Source organism: Poeciliopsis prolifica, unplaced genomic scaffold, assembly GCF_027474105.1.
Source record: "Poeciliopsis prolifica strain line A6 unplaced genomic scaffold, Auburn_PproV2 SCAFFOLD044, whole genome shotgun sequence".
Classification (NCBI taxonomy): domain Eukaryota; kingdom Metazoa; phylum Chordata; class Actinopteri; order Cyprinodontiformes; family Poeciliidae; genus Poeciliopsis; species Poeciliopsis prolifica.
The window spans coordinates 4,170,451-4,188,787 of NW_026562419.1; the positions used below are offsets into that span (position 1 = coordinate 4,170,451).

Consider the following 18,337-nt stretch of genomic DNA (forward strand, 5'->3'; position numbering starts at 1 on the left):
TATTATTATTATTATTATTGTTGTTGTTATTATTGTTATTATTATTATTATTATTGTTATTATTATTATTGTTATTATTATTATTATTATTGTTATTATTATTATTATTATTATTGTTATTATTATTATTATTATTATTATTGTGATTATTGTTATTATTATTATTATTGTTGTTGTTGTTATTATTATTATTATTATTATTGTTGTTATTATTATTATTATTATTGTTATTATTATTATTATTATTGTTATTATTATTATTATTATTATTGTTGTTGTTGTTATTATTATTATTGTTGTTGTTATTATTATTATTATTGTTATTATTATTATTATTATTATTGTTATTATTATTATTGTTATTATTATTATTATTATTATTATTATCATCACTACTGGCTGATTGTTTTATTGTTTCCATGAAGAGTGCAATATTTCTGCCAGGTTTGCCTCCTGATGCGTTTCTATCATGAACATCAGTGAGCCGAGCTCTCAGCCCTGAGGGACTCCAGGTTCCATCAGTGAACATCTTCAGCTGGTGGTTTCTCTGTGAGCTCTGACAACGTTCTGAGTTTCCTCGTAGTTTCACAGAAACGTTGGTTTGTTTGATTCCTGCTATTGTTCATCAGATGATGTTGGTGTGTAAAGCAGCAGTTTGGTGCCAACAGGCTGAATCTGTCGTGCGTCTCGTTGCTCTCACATCCTCCAGCTGCGGTTTGGCTCAACAGGATGTTCTTAACTTCGCTCTGAGACGGACAGAACGGCTTCAGTCTGCAGACGAGATGAACGCCGCCGCACCGCTGCCGCTGCTGCTCTGGGAGTTCAAAACATCCGGAGCTTTTCTCAGCCCAGGAGAAAAAACCTTTCAGGAACATTTCAGGGAGGTTTCAGGAACATTTCAGGAACATTTCAGGAACATTTCAGGGAGGTTTCAGGAACATTTCAGGAAGTTTTCAGGAACATTTCAGGAACATTTCAGGAACATTTCAGGAACATTTCAGGGAGGTTTCAGGAACATTTCAGGAAGTTTTCAGGAACATTTCAGGGAGGTTTCAGGAACATTTCAGGAACATTTCAGGAACATTTCAGGGAGGTTTCAGGAACATTTCAGGAAGTTTTCAGGAACATTTCAGGAACATTTCAGGAACATTTCAGGGAGGTTTCAGGAACATTTCAGGAAGTTTTCAGGAACATTTCAGGGAGGTTTCAGGAACATTTCAGGGAGGTTTCAGGAACATTTCAGGAAGTTTTCAGGAACATTTCAGGGAGGTTTCAGGAACATTTCAGGAAGTTTTCAGGAACATTTCAGGAACATTTCAGGAACATTTCAGGGAGGTTTCAGGAACATTTCAGGAAGTTTTCAGGAACATTTCAGGAACATTTCAGGAACATTTCAGGGAGGTTTCAGGAACATTTCAGGAACATTTCAGGAACATTTCAGGGAGGTTTCAGGAACATTTCAGGAAGTTTTCAGGAACATTTCAGGAACATTTCAGGGAGGTTTCAGGAACATTTCAGGGAGGTTTCAGGAACATTTCAGGGAGGTTTCAGGGTAACCTGTTGCGGCTTCTCGTGTTTCCACAGATTTATCTCTGAGCTTCAGCTGCTGCCAGACGGTTTCCTGCCACGGTGAGTCCAACAGAACCGGCCTCAGAAACAACCTGTTTACTGCTGAGTCATCAGAGTTAGAATGAGCAGAACCACCACCAACACATCCTGTCTGGACCCGATTCAGACAGGATGTTCTGACAGGTTCAGAACCTTCTAATGCAGACCTGGGCATTGTATGGCCCGCGGGCCACATACATCCTGTCTAAGGTTAATTGGAAATTTCAAAATAAACATATTTTCTAATTTCACCTCGTGAATGGACTAAAGCTGCTTTGCTTTTATTTTGAAGTTTTTATTTACGTACATAATGACGCATCAGGACGCATGCATGATTGGATCGTTGTCACAAGCAGGTCACCGCACTCCTTTAGCCCTGAGAAATGTCTGCTCCTGCTAAAAACAGAAGGCTAAAGGCCGAACGCAGAGTTTCAACAGAAATTGGAAAGCTAAGTATTTATTTACGGAAGTCAGAGGTAAAGGTGTGTGTTTAGTTTGCGGGGAGCAGGTCGCCGTGTTTAAGGACTACAATTTGAATCGGCATTACGAGACGAAACACGCGGAGAACTACAGAAACTTGAACGATGCTGAAAGGGCGCGGGCATCGGAAGCTTTGCTAGCTAAGCTACAAAAGCAGCAAGGCGTTTTTACCGAGCTTCACACATCCAGGGATGCAGCAACCAAGACCAGCTTTGGTCCCACAAAATCGCTAAAAACAGTAAGCCGTTCTCGGAGGGGGAGCTTGGTGGACTCTGCAGCACTAATATGCCCTCAACAAAAAGAAGCATTTGAGCAAATCCCGCTGTCCAGGCGAACCGTGACAGGAAGGATCGAGGACATTGCGGGGAATCTGGAGCTCCAGCTGCAACGCGAAGTGGCAAGTTTGGACTTTTTCTCCTTGGCTTTGGACAAGAGCTGTGATGTCCGCGACACAGCACAGTCACTCATATTTATCCGTGGGATAACGTCGGACTTCAAGATTACGGAGGAGCTGGCAGCAATGCGGTCGATGAGAGGAGCGACAACCGGGAGCAATCTGTTCCCGGAGGTCCATGCGTGCATGGACACACTGGGACTGAAATGGGACAGACTGGCAGGTGTCACAACGGACGGTTGTCCAAATCTTATGGGCAAAAATGTCGGACTTTTGAAACGTATTCAAGATAAAGTGACGGAAATCGATGCAGATCAAAAATTGGTATTTTTGCATTGTATTATACACCAACATGTGTTGTGCAAACCAGTGCTGAAAATTAACCATGTTATTGATGTTGTTACTAAAATTGTAAACTTCATCAGGGCACGGGCATTGAGTCACAGACAGTTTGTCACTTTGGAGGAGCATGAGGCTACCAGCCTGGGCAAAGTGCTAAAAACAGTGTGGGATCTGAAAGCAGAGATTGGAGAGTTTTGTGAGAAGAAAGGTAAAGACATCCCAGAGCTCTCAGACGAGGACTGGGTGACTGCACTGATGAATGAACATAAAATAAACATATTTTCTAATTTCACCTCGTGAATGGACTAAAGCTGCTTTGCTTTTATTTTGAAGTTTTTATTTACGTACATAAATACGTAAATAATTTATGTACGTAAATATTTACGTATTTATGTAAAAATACGTAAATATTTTTACAAATATTTTGTGCACAAGGCAAGGCCCTTTTTGTTGATGAAATGCACAGCCTGGTGAAGGCTTTTATGAGAAAGATGCAGTTTCTTTCAAGCCAACTGGAGAGCAACACTCACTCACATGCAAACCCTGAAAGAAGTCACACCATCAGCTGATTGCCTTCGCAGGTACTCATCTATGTTAGGAGCGTTGCACAGTGAGTTTTCAAGGCGATTTGAGGATCTCAGAAAAATTGAGGATGAAATGCACATGGTTTCTTCTGCATTTACCTGCAGTGTGGATAATGTACCCAGTGATGTTCAGCTGGAACTCATTGACCTGCAGTCTGATGCAATACTGGCAGAGCACTTTAAGTCAGGATCTCTGCTTGATTTCTACTCTTCTCTCAAGGAGGGGAACTTTCCAAACATTAGGAGACATGCTCAGAAGATGTTGGTTCTCTTTGGCTCTACCTACATATGTGAACAAACATTTTCAAGGATGAACTTTACAAAATCCAGGCACAGATCCTCTCTCACTGATGAGCATCTGTCAGCCGTGCTTCGCATCGCCACCTCAGACATTCAAGCTGACTTTGATGCACTCGCTAAAGCCCAGCAGAGACTAGATTTCTCTCACTGAACAAAAAAAGAACTTAGGAAATACCGAATAAAGTGGTTAGACTACAAAGACATGTAAGCATGTAAAGGCACCAACTAGCAGTGAACTGGAACACTTTCTTTGGAAGCCCTTTTCTCAATCAGTTCAATATGATCTATCTTGTTTGGTGGTGTCTTTAGTCTGTTAAGAACCTCTTTCCAACAGTATATAAAACTCAAATGTGTTTTGGAGTGAATGTGACTCAAAATGTTCACTAATATGAGTCACAAATTGTATAAAATGTTCACATTTTGTTTACCATTGATTTGGTTAATTTGACTGAATAAATTACTTTTTTTTGTAAGGCAACCTCAGTTTTTCATTGCTTAACTATAACATCTACTCTTACTAGCTTGTCAAAACAATGCTATTTACTGCTTTTTATAAAGAAATACAATTAATATTATGCAGGATTGAGTTCAGCCTTTTGGTCCACAACATTTTCTGTCTCTCATGTGGCCCCATGGTAAAAATAATTGCCCACCCCTGTCTTAGATGATCCACCTTTGATTAAACTATCTGTTAAATTGGGGCAGAGCCATGTGAGCATTACCATCTCATCCCTGCTTGTGCTGATCCGCTAAGTTCAGTATGGCCCTGATGTCCTGACTCGGATCGGCCCTGGGTCTGCCAATGGCTGCGTAGCAGCTCTCTCTGCAGGACGTCCCGCTCATCCACCTCCACCGGGATCCCGAGTTCCTTCAGAGTGGGTTGGGCCTCCAGTAGAGAGGAGAAGGTCTTGACATCCAGAAACAGTCTAAGTTGAGCCGGGTATGGTGATTGTGCCTTGATGTTGCGCTCCTTCAGTTTTTTAATCACTTCACGCACTTGTTTTCTTTTTCTCTGCACTTCAGTGGAGTAGTCCTGGTCAAAGTAAACTCTGTTCCCCCGAAACTCCACGTCTCGCTGCTTCCACGCACGCTGCAGTATCATCTGTTTAACGTTGAAATCCAAAAAGCGAACTATTATGGATCTCGGTGGTGATGTCGGTTTCGGCTTCTGGCCTGCAGCTCTGTGAGCTCCCTCGATGCAAATCTCCGTGTCTTCAGGCAGCTTCAGCGCTGATTTTAAAAGATCTGTAACAAACGGGATCATCTCTTTCCCTTCAGAATCTTCCTTTATCCCGTACATTCTTATACTGTTCCTGCGCATCCTGTGCTCTAGATCATCCAATTTAGCGCTTAATCTGGCGTCTCTCTTGAGTAAGAACGCTAGCACCCTTTCCTGTTGTAGGCCTCGGTCCTCTGTGTGACTCACTCTCTCTCCCGCTGTGTTCAGTCGCTCCTCCAGTGTGTCTATTCTCTTTTTTATTTCTCCAATTGACGCCTCCATCCGGGTTTGAGACTCTAAAATATCTCGTTGCGCAGTTCCAGACTCTTCTCGGAGCTCTGTTAGCATTAGCAGCTAACTCCCCGGGTCGTTCTGAGCTAAGCTAGCATCCAGTGTTAGCTGTTTTTGTGTCGCATTCGTATCATCTTCTGTTTTCTTCTGTGGTCTTTTGTGACGAGGTCATTGTGTTAATGTCTTCTGGATATGTAGGTGGATTTATATTCTTACAACCTCTGGAGAAAGACAACTTCCAGGTTGGTTCTGGACTGGGCCCAGCAGGGGTTCTGGTGGATCTCAATGGTTCCGGACAATAACCGGTCAGTCATTGATGTAACGACTAGGATCCTATCAGTGACATCATCATCAGCTGGCATCAGGACAAACTGAGGGGTCAAAGGTCAGATCAGGTCTCAGTGATAATGATGATGCTCTTCCTCACTCTCTCTTCCTGTCTCCATCTCCAGGATGACCCCTTGACCTCCCTGCCCCCCCCTGGTCCCACGGCCCGACTCCCAGCCTTCAGTGAGACAGAAGAGCCAGGTGAGTCTCCACCTGATGGACTCTGACCTCCTGATGGACTCTGACCTCCTGATGGACTCTGACCTCCTGATGGACTCTGTCCTCCTGATGGATGCTCTGTCCTCCTGATGGACTCTGACCTCCTGATGGACTCTGACCTCCTGATGGACGCTCTGTCCTCCTGATGGACTCTGACCTCCTGATGGACTCTGACCTCCTGATGGACGCTCTGTCCTCCTGATGGACGCTCTATCCTCCTGATGGACTCTGTCCTCCTGATGGACTCTGTCCTCCTGATGGACTCTGACCTCCTGATGGACTCTGTCCTCCTGATGGACTCTGACCTCCTTATGGACGCTCTGTCCTCCTGATGGACTCTGACCTCCTGATGGACTCTGTCCTCCTGATGGACTCTGACCTCCTTATGGACGCTCTGTCCTCCTGATGGACTCTGACCTCCTTATGGATGCTCTGTCCTCCTGATGGACACTGACCTCCTTATGGACGCTCTGTCCTCCTGATGGACTCTGACCTCCTGATGGACTCTGACCTCCTGATGGACTCTGACCTCCTGATGGACTCTGACCTCCTGATGGACTCTGTCCTCCTGATGGACTCTGACCTCCTTATGGATGCTCTGTCCTCCTGATGGACTCTGACCTCCTGATGGACTCTGACCTCCTGATGGACTCTGACCTCCTTATGGATGCTCTGTCCTCCTGATGGACACTGACCTCCTTATGGATGCTCTGTCCTCCTGATGGACACTGACCTCCTGATGGACTCTGACCTCCTTATGGACTCTGACCTCCTGATGGACTCTGTCCTCCTGATGGACTCTGACCTCCTTATGGACTCTGACCTCCTGATGGACTCTGACCTCCTGATGGACTCTGTCCTCCTGATGGACTCTGTCCTCCTGATGGACTCTGACCTCCTGATGGACGCTCTGACCTCCTGATGGACGCTCTGTCCTCCTGATGGACTCTGTCCTCCTGATGGACGCTCTGACCTCCTGATGGACGCTCTGTCCTCCTGATGGACTCTGACCTCCTGATGGACGCTCTGTCCTCCTGATGGACTCTGACCTCCTTATGGACTCTGACCTCCTGATGGACGCTCTGTCCTCCTGATGGACTCTGACCTCCTTATGGACTCTGACCTCCTGATGGACGCTCTGACCTCCTGATGGACGCTCTGTCCTCCTGATGGACTCTGTCCTCCTGATGGACGCTCTGACCTCCTGATGGACGCTCTGTCCTCCTGATGGACTCTGACCTCCTTATGGACTCTGACCTCCTGATGGACGCTCTGTCCTCCTGATGGACTCTGACCTCCTTATGGACTCTGACCTCCTGATGGACTCTGTCCTCCTGATGGACTCTGTCCTCCTGATGGACTCTGACCTCCTGATGGACTCTGTCCTCCTGATGGACTCTGACCTCCTTATGGACTCTGACCTCCTTATGGACTCTGACCTCCTGATGGACTCTGTCCTCCTGATGGACTCTGACCTCCTGATGGACTCTGACCTCCTGATGGACTCTGTCCTCCTGATGGACTCTGACCTCCTGATGGACTCTGTCCTCCTGATGGACTCTGACCTCCTTATGGACTCTGACCTCCTTATGGACTCTGACCTCCTGATGGACTCTGTCCTCCTGATGGACTCTGACCTCCTGATGGACTCTGACCTCCTGATGGACTCTGACCTCCTGATGGACTCTGTCCTCCTGTCTGTCCTCCTGTCCGTTCATCTCAGTGTCTCTTTGTCCTCAGAGAAGAAGAGGAGGAAGACGAGGGGCGATCACTTCAAGCAGCGCTTCAGGAAGAACTTCACCACCCTGCTGGAGGAGGAGGTAGCTGCTCTCTGATTGGCTGATGGCTTCATGCTGCTCTCTGATTGGCTGATGGTTTCATGCTGCTCTTGATTAGCTGATGGTTTCATGCTGCTCTCTGATTGGCTGATGGTTTCATGCTGCTCTCTGATTGGCAGAACCTGTCGGAGAGGGCGGAGCCTAACTACCTGTCAGCGGCGGCCCCGCCCTCCTCTTTGCCGCCCGTCTCTTCTGCTGCGTCTGCGGCTTCCCGTCCCACTACACCTGCACCACCTGCGGGGGCGCTACTGCAGCACCAGGTGTCTGCTCACACACAGGGAGACCAGGTAGGGGGCGCTGCAGAGAGGGACACCTGGTGTCCTCTATCCTGCTCACCTGTCCACCGTCTCTGCAGGTGTCTGAAGTGGACGCTCTGAAGACGCTTCGGACCGAATTGGACCAGATGGACGCTTTGGACCGGACCGCAGGACATGTTGGACTGCTGCTGCTGGTCGGAGACGCTGCTCCATGGCTCTCTGGGTCAGGACGCTCCAGAACCTGGACGACCCAGTTGGTTCTGACCCGTCTCTGCCTTCACTGCAGAACCAGAACCACCAGAACCCTGAGGTTCCACAGGAGGTCACCTGAGCTCGTTCCAGTTGGCGGGAACCAGAACCAGAACCGACCCGGATCTCCTGGATGTTTTCATTTCATTTTGTTCTGAAACTGAAATAAATGTTGTTGATTTCTGACCTTTCAAATAAAATGTCCTGTCTCTAAAGTTGCACTTCCTGTTAGCGCTGCAGCAGCAGCTACTGGCTGACCTCTGACCTTTAACCTGCAGCCAGTCAGAGGTCAGCTCCCGGGCTCAGAGCTCCTGAGGTGTTTACGTCTCCACGGCGTCCTCAAAGTCCACCTGTCCTGGTCACCATGGCAACCGCACCATAAACACCGTCAATCATTACAGTGGACTTTAGATTCGCCTGATGCTTTACCTGCACACACACACACACACACACACACACACACAGAGACACACACACACACACACACACAGAGACACACACACACTCACACACACACACACTCTCACACACACACACTCACACACACACTCTGCACACACTCACACACACACTCTCACACACACACACTCACACACACACACACACACACTCACACACACACTCTCACACACACACACTCTCACACACACACACACACACAGGTGTGTGTGTGTGTGTGGGTGTGTCCAGAGTAACGCTGCGGGTCACCAGGAGGACAGAGAGATCAGCGTTCTGCCCCGCAGGAGGACGGAGGAGGACGAGGTGAGACAGACAGGCGGGACGTCTGGACTCCTTTGGTTCAGAAAAGTTCAGATGATCCATAAAACCAGAATTTATTCTAATCAGATCAGAATAAAGATCCAGGAGTTTCTGCTTTTTCCATATAAATCATCGCTAGACGTTATTTTCATGTGTAGTATTGATACCAGGACCGGGTCCCGACCCGAGGACGGTCCTGACCGAGTCCCGACCCGAGTCAGACCGGAGTGGGACGTCAGCCTGTCTGTCCCTCTGTGTCCTCAGATGGGGACGTTGGGCTCGTCTTCGTCCTGCTGTCTCAGAGTGAAGGATCGATGTCCGCGACCGAGCGGCCTCCTCAACCTGCTGCTCACTAAAGGTAAAAACACCTGCACAGTAAAACAGCTGCCAGCCGCACTGATCAGCACCGATCGGCTGTAAGAGCCACGACATCACAATAATCAATAATCAGCTGATCAATTAAAATCATTCTGATCAGAAATTCATGATCCATTTATTTATGGTTTCTGTTTTTATTCCAGTTTATTGGTTTTTATCTTTTATTTTCTATATTTAAAATATTTTCTAGTTTCAGGTTTAAGAGTTTTTAAGTTAAAGTTAATTGATCAAACCTGATACTAAATGATCATTAAGTAAAAATCATGATCATTTATCATCCAGTAATAAAACTCATTGTAGCGTCCAAAATCCTGTACTTTAGGGCTACTAGTGGTTGCCTCTGGTGTAGTTCGTTTTACGTGATGAAAAGTGTCAGAATACTGATCCTCTATAGTATGAAAGTCTTTTATTATACTTTCCATTTACATACATAAAAGTTCGTTTCTAACCCTCAAACCGAACACAGTAAACAAACTGTGTCCTCTTCCCAAAGGTCAACACCTGAACACCATTACAATCGACCTTAAAACCCATCCCCCTCACACTCAGAAAACAAAACAATACGCCCTCTGGTGGTGACAACAATGGCTCCTACACTCATTAAAATGTGGATCAAACTTTAACTCTTCCTTCTTAACGAGTTTTACTTCCTGTTGTTTCATTTCCTGACAGACGAACTGATAAATGTTTCTCAGTTTGAGCTGCTGACAGAAACTAAATGAATTATTTTACTGTTGTAGACAAAAACCAGCAAAGCCTCATTTTCCATTTTCACCACTGAAGAAACTTTGAACCTCATGAAGGAATGAAAGTCATGAGAAATGATGCAGTTTGTCCTGATTTAATGATTCCCTCTGTTTGAATCTGTTCTTTTAAAATAATTATTTAAGTTGAATTAAAAAGTTCTTGAGGTTTTGATGATTCTCTGGTTTAATAAAATCCTGCTAATGAATCTTCTGTTTGACCTTTTGGTGTTTTTATGGTTTGAATTAAACTGAAAAGAGAAAAATAAGGTTTTATTTTTATCTGAGTTCTGGTTGTGGATTAAATGTTGTTACGTTTCATTTATTGGACTTTTAATCCATATAATCTGATGATTTTCATGCATAGTTCATTTAAATGAGATTAATGATTCATCTTGTTTCCTGTTGCAGGTATTAGAATCATATATAAAGTTATAAATGAGGCTCTTGTTGTTGTTAATCTGTGGTCATGTAAACATGAATCTGCTCATCATGTGCGCAGCGTTCCTGCTGGTTCTGCTGTTCGGAACCGTCTGGTCCATAACGGGCCAGGAGTGTCTTCCTGGAGGGAACCTGTTTGGGATCGTCATCCTGTTCATCTGCTCCGTCCTGGGAGGGAAACTGTTGGGTCTGATCCAGCTGCCGACGCTGCCTCCCCTCCCTCCACTGCTGGGTGAAGCCGCCGCTCTCCGGTCCCGACCCTGACCGGTCCCGACCCTGACCGCTCCCTCCTGGACCCGGCGGCACCGACCTGACCGTGTGTGTCTGCAGGGATGCTGCTGGCCGGCCTGCTGCTGCGTAACGTGCCCTACGTCGGCGCCGCCGTCTCCATCCACCCCCACTGGTCTGCGGCTCTGAGGAACGTGGCGCTGGCCGTCATCCTGACCCGAGCCGGCCTGGGCCTCGACCCCTCGGTACCGCCATCAGAACCGCCGCGCCCGTCCGCGTTCAGCCCGGTTCGCCCTCAGCTGTCAGTGTGTGTGTCCCTGCAGGCGCTGCGCCGCCTCAAAGCGGTGTGTGTGCGCGTGGCGGTGGGGCCCTGCGTGCTGGAGGCCTGCGTCGTTACTGTGGTTTCTCACTTCCTGCTGCGCCTGCCCTGGGCCTGGGGCTTCATCCTGGGGTAACACACACACTCACAGAGACACACACACAGAGAGACACACACACAGAGACACACACACACAGAGAGACACACACACAGAGAGAGACACACACAGAGACACACACACAGAGACAGAGAGACACACAGAGACACACACACACAGAGAGACACACACACACAGAGAGACACACACACAGAGACACACACACACAGAGACAGAGACACACACACACACAGAGACACACACACAGAGAGACACACACACACAGAGAGACACACACAGAGACACACACACACAGAGACAGAGAGACACACAGAGACACACACACAGAGAGACACACACACACAGAGAGACACACACACACAGAGACACACACACAGAGACAGAAACACACACACACACACAGAGACACACACACACACACACACACTGTGAGCTGCAGCTCTGAGTCTCTGTGTTTCTGCAGCTTCGTTCTGGCTGCAGTTTCTCCGGCGGTCGTCTTTCCTTCCATGCTGCTGCTGCAGAGGGAAGGATACGGAGTGGAGAAGGTAACATCATTACATTGTAAAACTTCTTCTGGCTCATTTTCCCAGAACCTGAAGCTTCTGCAATCAGCAGAACTTTAGTCATGAAATGATCCAGAACCTTGACAAGCTCTTAGTTTGATCCACACCAGGAACCTTCTGCTTCTCCCTGGACCCGCCTGCAGCAGGTAAACACTGCGGTCCAGTGATGACCTCTGACCCCACAGACAGACACATCCTCAGAATCTACCTGAGGGTTCTGGAGCATAAAGGGATGAAGTGGAACCAGACCTGAGGCCAGCAGGTTAACGATGCAGGTTAACGATGCGATGCTGAGATCTGCCGTCTGTCTCTGCAGGGGATCCCGACGCTCCTGATGGCTGCTGGGAGTTTTGATGTCATTCTGGCCATCACTGGGTTCTCCACCTGCCTGGGAATCGCCTTCTCCACGGGTCAGACCCGGTTTCCTGTGGGGTTCTGCTGCGTTCTGCTGCGTTCTGACCCTGTCTGTTGTCCAGGTTCCACCTGGATGAACATCCTCAAAGGTGTGCTGGAGGTGGTGGGTGGAGTCGCCGCCGGACTGATCCTGGGTCTGTTCCTGTGCCTCTTCCCCAGCAGCGACCAGGTCGGTCCTCAGAAACAAGCCGTCACAGACTGTGATGAGACCCAGGTGTGAAGCTGTTGGTGCCTCTGCAGGAGGACCTGGTGCTGCGCAGGACGCTGCTGGTGGGACTCTCTGTCTTCTCCATCTTCTTCAGCCATGTTGTTGGCTTCGCCGGCGCCGGCGGCCTCTGTACGCTGGTTCTGTCCTTCCTGGCTGCTCTGAGCTGGAAGACGGACAAGGTGACGAACATCCAGATGTTTGGCTCTGCTGCAGCCTCAGACGTTACGGGACGCCATGTTCTGTGTTGCAACATGTTGAGTCATTGGGATTCCAATGTGGTGGAAGTTAGCATTTAGCATTAGCTACTGCTACATGCTGTGTTGCTGTAGCGCTTTAGCATTAGCTACTGCTAAATGCCAGGTTGCTATAGTGCTTTAGCATTAGCTACTGCTAAATGCCGGACTGCTATAGCGCTTTAGCATTAGCTACTGCTACATGCTGTGTTCCTATAGCTCCTTAGCATTAGCTACTACTGAATGCTGTGTTGTTATAGAGCTTTAGCATTAGCTACTGCTACATTCTGTGTTGCTATAGTGCTTAAGTATTAGCTACTGCTAAATTCTGTGTTGCTATAGAGCTTTAGCATTAGCTACTGCTAAATGCTGTGTTGCTATAGCGCTTTAGCATTAGCTACTGCTAAATGCTGTGTTGCTATAGCGCTTTAGCTACTGCTAAATGCTTTTTTGCTATAGCACCTTACCATTAGCTATTGCTACATGCTGTGTTGCTATAGCACTTTAGCATTAGCTACTGCTAAATGTTGTGTTGCTATAGTGCTTTAGCTACTGCTAAATGCTGTGTTGCTATAGAGCTTTAGCATTAGCTACTGCTAAATGCTGTGTTGCTATAGTGCTTTAGCTAATGCTAAATGCTGTGTTGCTATAGAGCTTTAGCATTAGCTACTGCTAAATGCTGTGTTGCTATAGTGCTTTAGCTACTCCTAAATGCTGTGTTGCTATAGAGCTTTAGCATTAGCTACTGCTACATGCTGTATTGCTATAGTGCTTTAGCATTAGCTACTGCTAAATACTGGGTTACTATGGCAATTTTGCATTAGCTACTGCTAAATACTGGGTTGCTATAGAGCTTTAGCATTAGCTACTGCTACATTCTGTGTTGCTATAGTGCTTAAGTATTAGCTACTGCTAAATGCTGTGTTGCTATAGCACTTTAGCATTAGCTACTGCTAAATGCTCTTTTGCTATAGCACCTCAGCATTAGCTATTGCTACATGCTCTGTTGCTATAGCACTTTAGCATTAGCTACTGCTAAATGGCTACTGCTAAATGCTGTGTTGCTATAGTGCTTTAGCTACTGCTAAATGCTGTGTTGCTATAGAGCTTTAGCATTAGCTACTGCTAAATGCTGTGTTGCTATAGCACTTTAGCATTAGCTACTGCTACATGCTGTATTGCTATAGTGCTTTAGCATTAGCTACTGCTAAATACTGGGTTACTATGGCAATATTGCATTAGCTACTGCTAAATACTGGGTTGCTATAGGGCTTTAGCATTAGCTACTGCTAAATGCTGTGTTGCTATAGCACTTAGCATTAGCTACTGCTAAATGCTGGGTTGCTATAGCACTTTAGCATTAGCTACTGCTAAATGCTCTTTTGCTATAGCACCTCAGCATTAGCTATTGCTACATGCTGTGTTGCTATAGCACTTTAGCATTAGCTACTGCTAAATGGCTACTGCTAAATGCTGTGTTGCTATAGTGCTTTAGCTACTGCTAAATGCTGTGTTGCTATAGGGCTTTAGCATTAGCTACTGCTAAATGCTGTGTTGCTATAGCACTTTAGCATTAGCTACTGCTAAATGGCTACTGCTAAATGCTGTGTTGCTATAGTGCTTTAGCTACTGCTAAATGCTGTGTTGCTATAGAGTTTTAGCATTAGCTACTGCTAAATGCTTTTTTGCTATAGCACCTTACCATTAGCTATTGCTACATGCTGTGTTGCTATAGCACTTTAGCATTAGCTACTGCTAAATGGCTACTGCTAAATGCTGAGTTGCTATAGCGATTTAGCATTAGCTACTGCTAAATGTTGTGTTGCTATAGTGCTTTAGCTACTGCTAAATGCTGTGTTGCTATAGAGCTTTAGCATTAGCTACTGCTAAATGCTGTGTTGCTATAGTGCTTTAGCTACTGCTAAATGCTGTGTTGCTATAGAGCTTTAGCATTAGCTACTGCCTAGGTTGCTATAGAGCTTTAGCATTAGCTACTGCTACATTCTGTGTTGCTATAGTGCTTAAGTATTAGCTACTGCTAAATTCTGTGTTGCTATAGAGCTTTAGCATTAGCTACTGCTAAATGCTGTGTTGCTATAGCGCTTTAGCATTAGCCACTGCTAAATGCTGCGTTGCTATAGCACTTTAGCATTAGCTACTGATAAATGTGGGTTGCTATAACACTTTATTAGCTACAGCTAAATGCTCTTTTGCTATAGCACCTCAGCATTAGCTATTGCTACATGCTGTGTTGCTATAGCACTTTAGCAGTAGCTACTGCTAAATGGCTACTGCTAAATGCTGTGTTGCTATAGTGCTTTAGCTACTGCTAAATGCTGTGTTGCTATAGAGCTTTAGCATTAGCTACTGCTAAATGCTGTGTTGCTATAGTGCTTTAGCTACTGCTAAGATCCCATTGAGCCTGCAGCCCAATGGGACGAGTGTTAAAATGGATTATTATTATTATTATTATTATTATTATTATTATTATTATTATTATTATTATTATGCTGTGTTGCTATAGAGCTTTAGCATTAGCTACTGCTACATGCTGTATTGCTATAGCGCTTTAGCATTAGCTACTGCTAAATACTGGGTTATTATGATGATTTTGCATTAGCTACTGCTAAATGCTGTGTTGCTATAGAGCTTTAGCATTAGCTACTGCTACATGCTGTGTTGCTATAGAGCTTTAGCATTGGCTACTGCTAAATAATGGGTTACTATGGCGATTTTGCATTATCTACTGCTAAATGCTGTGTTGCTATAGAGCTTTAGCTTTAGCTACTGCTAAATGCTATGTTGCTATAGTGCTTAAGTATTGGCTACTGCTAAATGCTGTGTTGCTATAGAGCTTTAGCATTAGCTACTGCTTCATGCTGTATTTCTATAGCGCTTTAGCATTGGCTACTGCTAAATACTGGGTTACTATGGCAATTTTGCATTAGCTACTGCTAAATACTGGGTTGCTATAGAGCTTTAGCTTTAGCAACTGCTAAATGCTATGTTGCTATAGTGCTTAAGTATTAGCTACTGCTAAATGCTGTGTTGCTATAGAGCTTTAGCATTAGCTACTGCTACATGCTGTATTGCTATAGCGCTTTAGCATTAGCTACTGCTACATGCTGTATTGCTATAGCGCTTTAGCATTGGTGTAGCTAATGTTCATGGCTAGTGCTGTAGGGTTAGAGCAGCTAGCTCTGTAGTTAGCGGTTCCTTCCTCTGACTCCTGATGTGACCTTGTTGTGATCTTCAACCCCTGGAGCTAAAGGTCACGTATCTCTGCCTCCTGGAGGATGGAGGAGGAAGTGAAGGAGGAAGTTCAGACCTTCCCAGTGTCCCCATCAGCTGGTTGCTCCTCCACCCAATCAGCCATCTTTCGGGTGGCTGATGGTGAATGTGACTGTGTGCAGGCGCCTGTGGCGGCCATGGTCGGACGCTGCTGGGACGTTTTCCAGCCGCTCCTGTTTGGTCTGATTGGAGCCGAGATCTCCGTCACGTCCCTCAACCCCGGCACTGTGGGTAAGAACGCTCAGGTTACGGCGGCCGTGTGTTTCTGCTCCGCCCAGCGTTGCCTCACTTCCTGTTTCCTGTCAGGGCTGGCGTGGCCTGCATCCTGATTGGTCTGCTGGTCCGTCTGGTCGTCACCTTCCTGCTGGTCCATTTCGGAGGTTTCACCCTGAAGGAGAAGCTTTTCATCGCTGTGGCCTGGATGCCTAAAGCCACCGTGCAGGTCTGATGGCGTCTGATCAGGTCATTGACCTCTGACCTCTGGGCCGAGGCTCTGCTGGGGTTTTATGTCCTCATGTACCTCCTGTCATGTCATCATAAAACAGTTATTGCAGCCCAACAAACCAGAAGATTTAAATATTAGAAAATCACAATAAAATACATTTTATTGTTGGAGAGAAACCAGATCAGATTCAGATCAATCAACCAATCTATTGATCAAACTGATCGACTGAGAAACTTTTACTGCAGACAGAAAAATATCAGACATATTTTTCATGATAAATATTTCAACATATTTTCATGATGTGTTGATGATGAACCTGAAAGTGGGAACATCTGGACCAGCTGGAGTGACCTTGACCTCTTGACCCCAAAAAACTGAGAACCAGTCTGATCCACCAGAACCATCAGAACCAGTCTGGTCACCAGAACTCCCGGACTAACCGTCCCTCTGTCCTCCAGGCGGCGATCGGCTCCAAGGCGTTGGACTTGGCGCGGGACGAAGGTGATGAGACTTTGATCAAGTTTGGTCTGGACGTGCTAACGCTAGGTGCTAGCTATCCTGATCACGGCTCCCATCGGGGCGCTGGGGATTGGACTGGCCGGGCCGCGCCTCCTTGCCCGACAGGTCAAAGGTCAGCTCAGCTTAGCGTTAGCATGTGTCAAACAACATGTTAATATACTGCTTTAACGTTAGCTGAACTAATTTATGATTAGCACTTTAGTGTTAGCATAGCTAACCTTTTAGCTAGCAGTGCCAACCTCTGCATGCTGTTTGCAGGGTCCTGACCTCTGACCTCTGACCATCAGTTCCTCTGAATCAACCAGTGAATCTTGTTTTCTCTGAACCAGCAGGTGAGACGGAGACAGAAGCCCCGCCCACCATCCCCGACCCACCTGCTGAGGAAGAGTCACGTGATCACTGAGAGCAAAGTGTGATGGTTCTGACCCAATCAGAACCAGCCCAGTTCTCCCAGCGGGACAAACCCAACTGGTTCATGAACATGAAGTTTTGACATGTTAGAAAAAACAGAAACAAAATGGCTGAAAATGAAAAGAAGCTTCTTCATTTCCTGGATGTTTTCTTCTGCTTGATTGTTGTTTTATATGAAGGTTTATTCTGCGTCAGTGAAAAGTCACTAATTCTTTGATCACATTTAGTGATTATTATTGGATGTTTTTAACTTTATTATTTCTGCTGAGGATAGAAACAAACTTTATTACACAGAGGAAACATTTGGTGTTTTATTGTGGCGGGAACTACAGGAAGTGGAGTCGCTCTGCGGTCAGGATGAGGCTGAAGCTGAAGACATCTACAGGAACCGATTCTGGGTCAGAACCGCTCCGTCCACCAGACCAACAGCTCCTCATTTAAAACACCTTCAGAGAGTTCAGAACCGGGTCAAACTGGTTCCATGTTCAGAAACCCAGGCAGGAGTCTGGACTGGTTGAAACGTTTCCTTCAAAATAAATCTGATTTTAATGTAACTTGATTTCACCAACATAACTCAGGTTGGTCCAGATGTTCGGACCTGCAGTTCTGTCCCTCATCCTGCACCGGGCCCGGTTCCACCAGAACCGGCTCCTCCTGAGGTTCTGTGTGTTTCTGTTAGAAACCAAAGTTTCTGCTTTTGTAACCAGAACTGGACCTTCTGATGCTGCAGCAATAAAAACTGAATTTAATCTAATCTGACCAGTTATTTTTTACAGTGCAACATCTGTAATCTGATCTGTTTAATGATTAAATCAGATTATAACTTAATATTCATAACCAAACAGAAACGATGCTCTGACAACTCTGTGGGGTCGGGTCGGGTCGGGGTCAGGTCGGAGGTCGTGTGTCCTCAGGAAGAGTCGAGGTCAGAGGTCAAATGGAGTCAGATTCTTCATCCTTCCACTGAATCCAGACCAGATCATCAGGTTGGTACCCATGAAGTTCTGCAGCCTACAGAACCGGGTCGGGCTGCGGTTTGGACCGGACCGTCTCCTGCAGCTCATCACATCCTTCATTACTCTGTAAGCATCAGAACCGAACGGAACCGTCGGACCTCCAGCCTCTCGTCTCAGTTTCCTGTTTTTGCTGTTAACTCAGA

At 46.1% G+C, this 18,337-nt stretch overlaps 2 pseudogenes; both read left to right on the forward strand.

Annotated features, from left to right (window-relative positions):
- The first annotated feature begins 2,546 nt into the window (after positions 1-2,546).
- On the forward strand, positions 2,547-8,092 carry LOC129376436 (zinc finger HIT domain-containing protein 1-like; annotated as a pseudogene).
- A 691-nt stretch (positions 8,093-8,783) lies between these two features.
- Positions 8,784-17,830, forward strand: LOC129376528 (sodium/hydrogen exchanger 9B2-like; annotated as a pseudogene).
- Positions 17,831-18,337: the final 507 nt, after the last annotated feature.